Here is a 10,439-nt window from a genome sequence, read left to right as displayed (position 1 = left end):
TGCAGATAAAGTTGGGCAGGGCAATCTATTGAGTTCATGGTATGAGACTATACAGTATATTGTCTTAGAGTTTGGATATCTTCATATGTTGGTATGGTTCAAGTCTGTTATTAGTTTTAAAGGCTGCATTACACTAAAGTGATGCAATTTTCTGAAATTACTAGACTGTTCCCCTTGTTCTAATTCCTAACTTTTACTCACCGAGTCACTATATCGACATTACTGATGATTATTTATCAAAAATCTTTGTGTGTTATTATTTTGTGAAAGTACCAATAGTCATCCCTACAGCATTGTCCCAAAATTGATATCAAGGTATGAAAGAAGAAAGGCGACAGTAATACATGAGATGAAAATAAGAGAAATTGTCAAATGCATCAGATTTGGTGTGTAAACATAATAATCCAGGACATATAGAAATAATTCTAGTCTGTTAAATGCACAGTATGTAATTCCTGCTGCTACGGGTCTCTGAGTCAGATCAGTCATGGGAGTTGAGGTCTTCCTGACGTGACTCGGGCAGAAATGTTCATCTTACCTTGAGTAAAGTGAGAATTTGAAGTACATAATTTAACAAGATGCAAAACAAAGTCCCAGTCATTTTTGGTCATTTTAATGCAGAAATGTTACATAGATTATCTTTAAAAATGTTTTGCTAAAAAGAAAAAGAAAAATGTAGCAGTAAAGATTGTAAGATAACGGTCAAGGGAAAGGAAATTGTGAGCATAACTTTCTCTGTTGACCTTATAATGCTCCGTTGTACATGCAATGGCGCTTCAGTCACACAAAGCTTTTTACATCCAACAGCTGAGGAGCTCAACGTTTGGAAAATGGGACATTCAAGGGTTAAGGATGTTGCATGTCATGTCATGTTGCTTACCTGAACTTTTTGTACCTTCAAGACAATGCCGCAGACATGACTTGAAGCCAATCCATTAAAAGTTATATCCAGATTCTAAACATTCCAGCTCCGCGACATACAGCAAAGATTGGATTTGATGTTGTAAAGTATTGATGAGACTGTATGGACCCCCTGTGGGTGTGAGTTTCTTCAGCCACTAGAGGTCTCCCAAATTCCACTCAGACCCGGCTTCATTATCTTAATGACTGGGCCCTCGGTGCCAACCACCCTCCCCTTCATAACGCCCCCGCCTCCTGCCCTCCATCCATTCTTCATCGAGGTTGCCTAGGGTGCCAGGTCACTCAGAGGTGAGGACATCAGCAGCTGCCACTCTCCTGGAGCACAGGCTGTACTGTAGTCCTCGCCCCTTAGTGCCAAACCCTCCTCGGCTATTCTCAATCCTCACTGAAAAACACAAAGTGGCGACACTGAGCGGGTACAGTGCAGAGCGCAGAGCAGGAGGGTTGAGTGTGTGACTGTACACCTTTTCAACCTCAACCCTCTCTTTGAAAAACAGCCTATATTTCAAGGAGGGAGGTAAAAAAAAAAACGAGGTGAATTCAATACTAATCCATGCATGTCCTTTGCTGGTGTGCTTTGGAAAAAATACGTAGCCTGAGCCCCCCCCCCCCCCCCCAGACCGCTGGACGCGCTCCCAGGTCGCTGCTCGTTTGCTCCCGCCTACGTACAAGAGGAGGAATGCCCCTTGAATGCAGATGGATTCATTAGGTCTGAGTAACACCCTTCTCCTCCATCATGCTGACACAAACACATACACGCCGTAGCCGCTCTGGCTTTGCTAAAAGGGAACAGTGAGTTCTGCAGCTCTGGACACGGTCCACGCACACACACACCGACACGCGCACACAGGCATATATGTACACACACAGTTGTCTCCAGTGTAAACAACACCATGCGGTTTCACTAAGGAAGATTAACTCAAATGCTGCCGGATCGTGTTCGGCCATTTTAGCCTAAGCACGGGGAATCATCCACATGTGTTAGGCATTTCGCTGGATCTCTCGAATGTAAGCAGAGGACAGAGACTGGCTCTTTGATGAGGTTTCTTCTTGTTTAATCGAGGGGGCTTGCATTGACAGCCTTTTCTTTGTGTCAGCAGTCTGAAGTCAGAATGCTTTCCTGGCTCGGGAAAAAAACAAAACGGTGCCCTCATACTGTTGTAATAAATCCCCAAAACTCAGCTTTTTTTCTCCTTCCCCCTCCCGAAGCCTCAAAGTCTGAACAATGGGGCCTCAGCGAATGTCAGTAAAGAAAGCGAGCGTTTTCGTTGCATTGACAGGCGCCTGTGTTTTCCCTTCTTGTTGCTTGTGTCGGTGTTATAGCCGGGTTGTTTTCTGGTCAGTCCAGAGCGTGAGGGAAGGCCTGACACTGGCCCTAACCCTCATACCGGGCTTGATTTGGGAGCCCTGTGTGTGTGAGTGTGTGACAACCAGTCATGGGCTGCTGATCCACAAAGCCTCGCCCCGTCCCCTCCGCTCCTCTCGCACACAAGCACATGCCACCACGCTCACCCACACCCAACCCACCCCCTTCCACCCACATGAACAAACCCCTCCTACACATCTTGTACATACATACAAGCCATCCATCCCCTGTCACACGCACATGCACCCGCGCTCGCCGCCTTGCCTTTTCTCTCGCCCACCCCGGCCGCTCTGCTCCGACTCGGCTGGCTGCACTGCTGTCTCTCTGTAGTGACAGATGAGTGTGTGAGAAGCATTTCCTCCAGGCTCGGGGCTCGCTTTCAAAAGACGGCTGCAAAGCGATACAAGGAGCCACACGCTAATGGGGTTGGAGAGCTGCAGTGAAGCCCTGTGTGTGTGTGTGTGTGTGTGTGTGTGTGTGAGCGTGCGCTTGTACGTTGTAACACCCCACTCATTATGCTGCTCTGATGGGTCACTGTGCAGCCTCTTTATAAGAAGACCCTTATGGCGACATGTCTTATTATATCAGCTGCTGAGATGGATGTTAATACCAGGCTGCACTGTGCATGCTGCGTGCTCTCTAGCCTGTGGAGTGATGAGACGTGGTCGGTATTCGGAGTGCGTCTCATTGCATGGGCTAATTCTATTTAACCTGGTGAAGTCTGCTAGATGGTACGGTCAGAATGCCCCAAGGAGGCCGGTATGTACCTCTGCTTTATTACCCACCTGAGGAGGCTCGCTCTCCCACACATGTACACTCCACTGTTTGCTATGTGTAATTTACTGGGCAGCCTGTGGGCCAGGCCTTCATCTGCAGGAAGGCGCGAATAGAGCCTTGGCGCCAGTAATTGGACTTTAGAACTGATTGGGGAACTTGATTGACCCCCGGTAATGGATTTGAGTGAATAATTATTTGTAGTTATGGTTGGAAGATGATATCAGGGAGAGAGAGACCAATCCCACCAGTGTGACTCACCCCTGCCGCCAGAGCAGAACGCTGCCAGCACTCAATTAATGAAATCCAGCTGCTCAGACTCCCCACGTGTAGTGGCTGATCAAAAAAACACACAGGGGTCTGGTCAGAAAAAGGGTTATCTTCATCCAACCTTTCCCTTTCGCACAACCGGCAGCCTGTGGCCCATCACAATAGTGATTATAAAATCTTCTCCACTCCAGGTACAAGACATTAAGGCTGATAATGTCTCCATTATTTTTTAACTGCCTGTGGCAGTGCTCAGCACAGCCCACGGCAGCCATGTTAATGAGACCTCTCAAGATGGCAGGCAGCGCCTCCTCAGGACACAAAATGCAATCACTCTTAATCCAGCACTTTAATTGCTGGCCAAGCCTGCCTAAGTGAATTCAGCTGTTCCATCTCTGCAGGCGAGTGGCTGCTCATCGAGAACGCTCCGACATCATACTCTCAAAGATAAACTGGGCTTCAAAACAAATGGGAAGTGATGCGAGGTGGTCCGTCTTGTTAAAAAAGCGAGGCTTGTTTTTCTGGTTTGAGGGTGTCACACAGAGACTGAGAGCTAAGGAAAGCAGCGGTCGGATTTTTTTTCTCCTCCCTCACTGCCTTTACGCATAATTTTGAGCTCTCTTCAGAGGCTTGGAAAGGTAATATGCAGGGAGAACAGCGGCCACCATCCGTACCTTCCCTCTCTTTTATCTTCCTTTCTTTGCTCCTTGATTGACCCACTTGCTCCCACATCATTATCCTCACAGCTCTCCTTCGCCACAGTAAAGTTCTCTTCTCCCTCTCACTCGCCTGCCTTCATCCTTCCACCAGTCTTGCTGTCATATGTCCCTGTCCCCCTTCTGTCCCCCCTCCTCTCTCCCTCCGTGTGACCCCTCATTGCCCTCTTGCCAGTCTCTATTATTTCTGGCTGCCCAGTGGCCTGGTCAGGCTGGTGCTCCGGGGCTCCAGGCAGTCCGTGTTATGACAGGTAACACCGGGCCGCACACTCTCTCTGGTAACACGTGGAGGTCAGCCTGTCATACCTGTCCACGGATCCACTTGTGCGCACCCACACGCACACGCGCGCGCACACACACAAATGCCATGATTCACCGTGTATGGATAACTGCCAGACAGCCCTGGCCGTAACCTTAGATTCAGCAAAAGTGAGCTATGAGGCTCGGTGGAGTAGAAATACACCTTTTCCCATTCTGTTCCTTTGTGCTTGCAAAACAATGTCTTTTTTTCTCTAAAGGTCTTTACATGATGTGTTGCTTTTATAGCCTTGGCAACCAATAGGAATGTTGTAGTTGTTCCTGGTCAGCGCAGAGGAGGAGGATTTAACTGGATAGTGGCTGTTAACTACTGCTAGACTCCTCTCTCCTGGCATGGCCTGCTCCCTGTGTTAATGACCACTCACAGTTGCTGCCCTGAGGGGGCTGCAGGACAGAGTCAGCCAACATCAGACCCTCACAGCACCTCCAAGACCATCTGCTCAAACAACACAAAATATGTTCCACATGTTATTTGTCTTCTGCCTCCATTGTTTTTGGCTTGTAGGGAGAGACAGCAAGTTACAATTTGTTTCATTCATAACAATTTTTAATGGAATGGGATTGCTTCAGCAGAGGGTCCAAGCTCGCTCCCTGAATGCATTTCCTGCTCATGATGTCTCATTTCTGTCCAGCTGCCCTCAATCAACTAGTGAATAGCCAAGTTTTGTAAGGTTCAGGGCCAGTAATGAGAACAGTCATCCTCTAGTCGACCGAACAAGCTCTATCCACCCCGGACAAGATGGTAGCGCCCCGGTAGTCGATCAGCGGTTGTTGTAACCGTGGCATGTTCCTGGCTTCCCGTCTGATCCAGGGCAGCGCCCCACAATACCAGGCCTGTGAGGGCCAAGGGGCCGGCATGGGTTTGTCACGCCAGGTTGACATTTCGGGGAGCTTTGCCAGGACCACAGCACATTTCGTCCTCCTGGACAAGTGGTGTGGGAGCGAAAGTGTCAACTCGGGCAGATGGGCAGGCGTCAGTGCCAACCGCACTGGACCGTACCGGACCGCTGGCCTGGCAACTGTCTGCCAGCCAGTCAGACGTAGCGCTTCCTGGCACACAGTGGAGAGGCAGGTGTCTCCCTCTAGCAGCGAGCTCTGGGAACAAGTGTTTCTGCAGTCAGTGTGTGAGGCGGTAAAGAAAAGGATCAAACCGTATAACTTATTGCAACACGAATAAGTGACTGTTTTATTATAATCTGAAAATAATTGAATGTACTATATCATCTAATATCTAATTTTGTGTGTACGCAGGGCAAATTTGACAAACTAGTGAAACTAACGAGACGGAGCAGAGGTAGCATGGGAAGGTAAAATAAGAAAGCCCAAACTTAAATCAGAACACTCTACCTTAAAGCAACTCTCTGAATTTTATTCTATGGAAGTCTAGGGCTACCAATACTGAAATTACATTTGGTTTTAAAAGAAGTGCTGTTTTATAGCTCAATTCTGTCTGACAATTAATTTGATTTTTATTATAACTACTTAATATTAATATTATAATCATATAGTTTTAATTTTAAAGGTGCAACATGTAAGAATTGGCCACCCGTTTCACACACTCAGGACAAATAGGGGGGCAGCATATCAGCAGAGTAACTGCTAACTGCTGCTAACCGTAGCGGCCGTTAGCTACAGCAGTTAGCTCAGCTCAGCTAGATGTCTGGACTGGGCATGACGGCTTTTGCTAACTTCATTAAATATCTTTCAACATAACACAGATGTCATAGTATCAAAACTGTTACTTCTTCACATTCTGTTGAAACATTTTCTTTTTGTTCAACAAATGTTCTACATATTGTGCCTTTACTTTTCATTTATTTCACTTTTTAAAACAATGAATGATAGAAATACAAATGTATGTTGTTGTTTTTTTATTTTGACATGCACACAAATACGGAAATAAAACTCGATGTGATTATTACATTCCAGCGATAGCAACCCTGCTCTTCCATAATAGCACTGTGCTATTTTTACTATATGTCAGCTGTAATCATCCTAATGTATTACTGCAAGCAATATATCTGTCAGTTCAGGGGGTAACCAGAAAAAACTGCAAAAAGCAAACAGGCCTTGTGCTTTATGGTCGAGGATGATTTGTGAGTTAACGTACACACACGTTTGGATTTTTACACACAGCTGACACAATCCCATTATCTGCGTTAACATACACACACCTGTGCTTCTGTCGGGAGTGAGCCTGTGTTGTGTTGCGCATCGCAGCCAGGCCCGCTTGGAGGGAGGGCCATTAATCTTAGCTAAATCAAATAAATCAAGTGCACTTTAGAAAAGAGCTGTCAGTGTAATTGTTGTGATAGCCATTCCCGGGCTACTCCAGGGGGAGCTCTATTGAAAATTGTGCCAGGGAATGCACACTCGCCGCCGCCCCCCCCCCCCCAAAAAATGCAAGGGGCTCTGAGGGAAGATATAGCCGAGGCTGCTGCTCCGAATGAAGACATCTTTAGGCTACTCAGTAACATGATGAACACTGCTGAGAGTGATGAGATTGAAGTCTGCAGCCGCGTTGCTGTGGAGTCCATCATGGTGGGATGTTCGAACAAGGCCGCTGCAGCGTGGCAGGACCTGTCTTTGTGTTTGATCTACCCCGATGTTAAATGTGACCAAAAAAACGGCCCCAACGCTCTGCTCGGCCGTTAAACAATTTCGCTCAAGAGAATCATCAAATCCAGCTCCGTCCTGTGCATCTGCGCAGACAGAGCACAGTTTGGTATTTACATTTAAAAAGAACCCTCAACCCTTTCAAGGAAACCATATTGGTAGTTGCCGGGGATGAGACAACGGAGATAAGAATGGGGATGGAAAGAGCAGCATGTGAAAAGGCTGCCCTGCCCTCGGCTTCCTTTTGCGACCAATGAGGGTTAAATGACTATGTGGGCACCTTGGCAACCATTTCTGTCGTCCTTCGTCGTCTTCTTCCTCCTCTAATTTGGCTGGGAAACGGGTTGCGTTCGTCAATCAATCACATCCTTTACGTCTCTGTCGAGGGGAAAAAAAAGGTGAAATTGAGGAAAACTTGAAGTATGTCTGTACATGTGAACAATTCAAATGTTTGCTCTTTCACCCAGTCCTTTTATTGTTTACTTTAATACACACTAAATAACCCATCTACTAGTTTTCTCAAGGTTCCAGCAGATGGTGCCAAACTGTGTGTGTGTGTGTGTTTGTGTGTGTGTGTGTGTGTGTGTGTGTTAAAAAAAAGAAGACAAAAGTGAATGTTATTGTGTGTGTGTGTGTGTGTGTGTGTTGATGTCTTTAAGTGTGCGTCTTTGTGCGAGAGCGTTCTTGAGAGATGAAGAGAGCCACTGTCACTCACCTTCACATCAGGTGCCACAATAACCAGCCGAGCGGAGGTGCAGGACTCAAAGGGGTTTTTTTTTGTTTTTTTTTCCCAGATAAAAGACTAAACAGTATTTATTCTCAGGTTTGAGGAGAGAATATCGTGATCACAAGCACAGCAGTCGTTTGTGCAGACGAAGGGTCAGGGTACTCGCATTGATCCTATTTATAATAAAGTTAAAAATATGTATCATCTTCAGTTGCTCGGAAAGAAAAGTCTGCGCCAAATCCCTCTCACTGAGGAACACATAATACAATCAATTCCTGCCTTCAGCCCCGGACGGAGAGGAGCAACAAAGTAAAAGTAACAGAAAAGGGCTGGGGGGGTGGAAAAAAAAGATGCAAAGACGTGGATGGATGCGATTTTCTGTTAATTTGTTTGACCCACTCTCGTCTCAAATGAGAATGGATGGGAGGGATTCCCGATGTCCTGATTGGAAGATGGATGAGTGTGCAGCTATGGCTTTAATTGATTGAAGACAGGAATTCAGTTTAGGTATAATTGAATCATGGAAATCATTAAAAGCTCAAGTGCAGCAGATAATTAGGAGAGCTAACCAGGTTCTAATCAACCCTCGGTACGAATCATCTTTAGGAGACGGACAAAAGAAGGAGCTTGTTATCCTGCGATGTTGAAGCGCTCATGGCAGCTGATGTAAAACACCAAAACCTGCTCTCTGTGCACATAAAGGCACGTTCAAGCGCTTTGAAGACGCTGCTTTTTCGGGTAACTCGGATCGTATTTATTAATAAATGACTGGTGTGTTTTAATATTTCCGTTTACTTTTCTTTTTCGCCTAATTGGTCTCCAGGCCGGTTTTTCCCCGCTGCAGATTCCCAGGGTCAGCCGGAGGTCAGCGCTCTACTTCATTACTCCATCCAGGGAAATGAGGAGCCTGATTAGTTTGGGCTTGACCTTGGGGCTATTCTGTTAAGCTCTACTCCAACCGAATCTCCTCACTTCAGATCTCGGCAGGCTGGAATCATTGAAATCATCGTATCTCGCTGAGGGAAAAAACAAGGGGCGGCGCGCGTGGATATCAAATTACCATCTTATTGGCGTTCGGTCGGAGAGGGGTTTTGACGCCGAGAATCTTGCGGCAGCCTCTTCAGTTTCGGTGTCGCGTGAGACGCAGATGAAGTGTTACCCGTAGAAACCAAGTAACCTATGGCTGGTGACTGTCATAAGAGCGCCATGGTAACAGCAGAGCCCTGACTACAGGGGAGCTGGCTGGCTTGTGTCCTATCTATTTCAAAGACATGATCGTACTTAAGTAGAGCTGCTCTCCCACTGCCCATAACCATCCTCCTCCTCCTCCTCCTCCTCCCCTTCCTCTCTTCTATAATGTGTTTGTCATCCAGTTGGAGTGGCCAAGCAGTAGCTTTATATTTGAGGCAGCACCCAGCAGGGGGGTATGATCTGCCTCCCCCCGCTGAGTCAGGCCGCCCTAAGTCTGGGATGTGCCAGGCCCAGGGACTTGTGGGTAATTCTCTGCCCCCCACCACACCAAAAAAAAAAAAAAAAAATCCACCCCCTGCAGTGCTTCCTGAATCAGATTGCTGCTGACCCCCGCCGAGTGATGTCTCACCCGAGAGAACAGGGGAACAGGCGCAGCGGGGGGCCGGGCAGGCAGTGATGCTATGCCCCTGGGCTGGGCACCAAACATGCATGTAAATACACGTCCCACCATGCGTGTCCGACCTGATGTAGAGCGGCGAGTGAGTGGCACACCACACGATGGTCTCCCCCCTCGCTGCCTCTACCCCCCCCTCTGGATGTACCTCAGGTGTGGATTGTCTTTTCCCGAACTTGACGTCTTTGTTTTGCATGAAACAGAAAAAAAAAAAAACTGCACGTCTCCAGCAGCCTGTGCAGACTTGTTCAACATCTACACACCATTAAGGACTGAATAAACATGGAATTTCATATTCACCAATTCATTTTGGTGCCTTTTTTTTTTTTTTTCTGTCCAAAGATGAATAGATTTATGAATCAACAAGCAGCCTCGGCGGAGCTTTATTCTTTGCAGTTTCAGCCCTGGCTTCAACCCGTGCCAAATCGATTCCAGAGGTCATTTTCTTCCTTCATTTTCTCTTTCCCGTGTGCCACTGGTCCTGCTCTGCAGCCCGAACTGAAGGCTGTCTGTGGCAGGACTTTGTGTGTTTATTTTCTCTGTTGGAGCAAAAAAAAAAAAAAAGGAGATCTGTCTCCACTTAGCGAAGCCTCGGCTCCTTCACAGGGTAAAAAAAGCCTTCGATGGCGAGAGGATGGGAGGGTTGGGGGGGGGGGGGGGGGTCTTGACGCTGACTGATGCATGAATGGAGTTTACTGTAAAAGATGGAGAGGGCAGAGAAGAATGAGGAGGTAAACATGAGCAAGGAGGGGCAGAAAGGAGAGAGAGATCCTGTGTGATAGGACGGTGTACAGTATATGGAGGTATAAAGAGAGACGAGGGGGGAGTGCTGAGGTAGAGGTAGTGAGCAAAATAGAGAGAAAAAGAGACACAGAGAGAGGAAGAGAGAGGGAGAGAGGCCGGGCAGCTGGGAGCTCCCACAGACACGCACTTCTGTCTAAGCAGCTTTCCTCTCAGGGCAGGGTCACGGCGGGTCACGGCGGGATTACACTTTTGGCAAACAAGAGGGAGCTCCTCTCTCACAAAGCCGTGCACGACTCCCCCATGACTCTCAGCAGCTGTAATAAAGCCAAGGCAGCCTGAACCTTC

This window comes from Sparus aurata, chromosome 1, assembly GCF_900880675.1.
Source record: "Sparus aurata chromosome 1, fSpaAur1.1, whole genome shotgun sequence".
Classification (NCBI taxonomy): domain Eukaryota; kingdom Metazoa; phylum Chordata; class Actinopteri; order Spariformes; family Sparidae; genus Sparus; species Sparus aurata.
The sequence above is the reverse complement of the archived record's forward strand: the minus strand, read 5'-3'. Positions refer to the sequence as shown.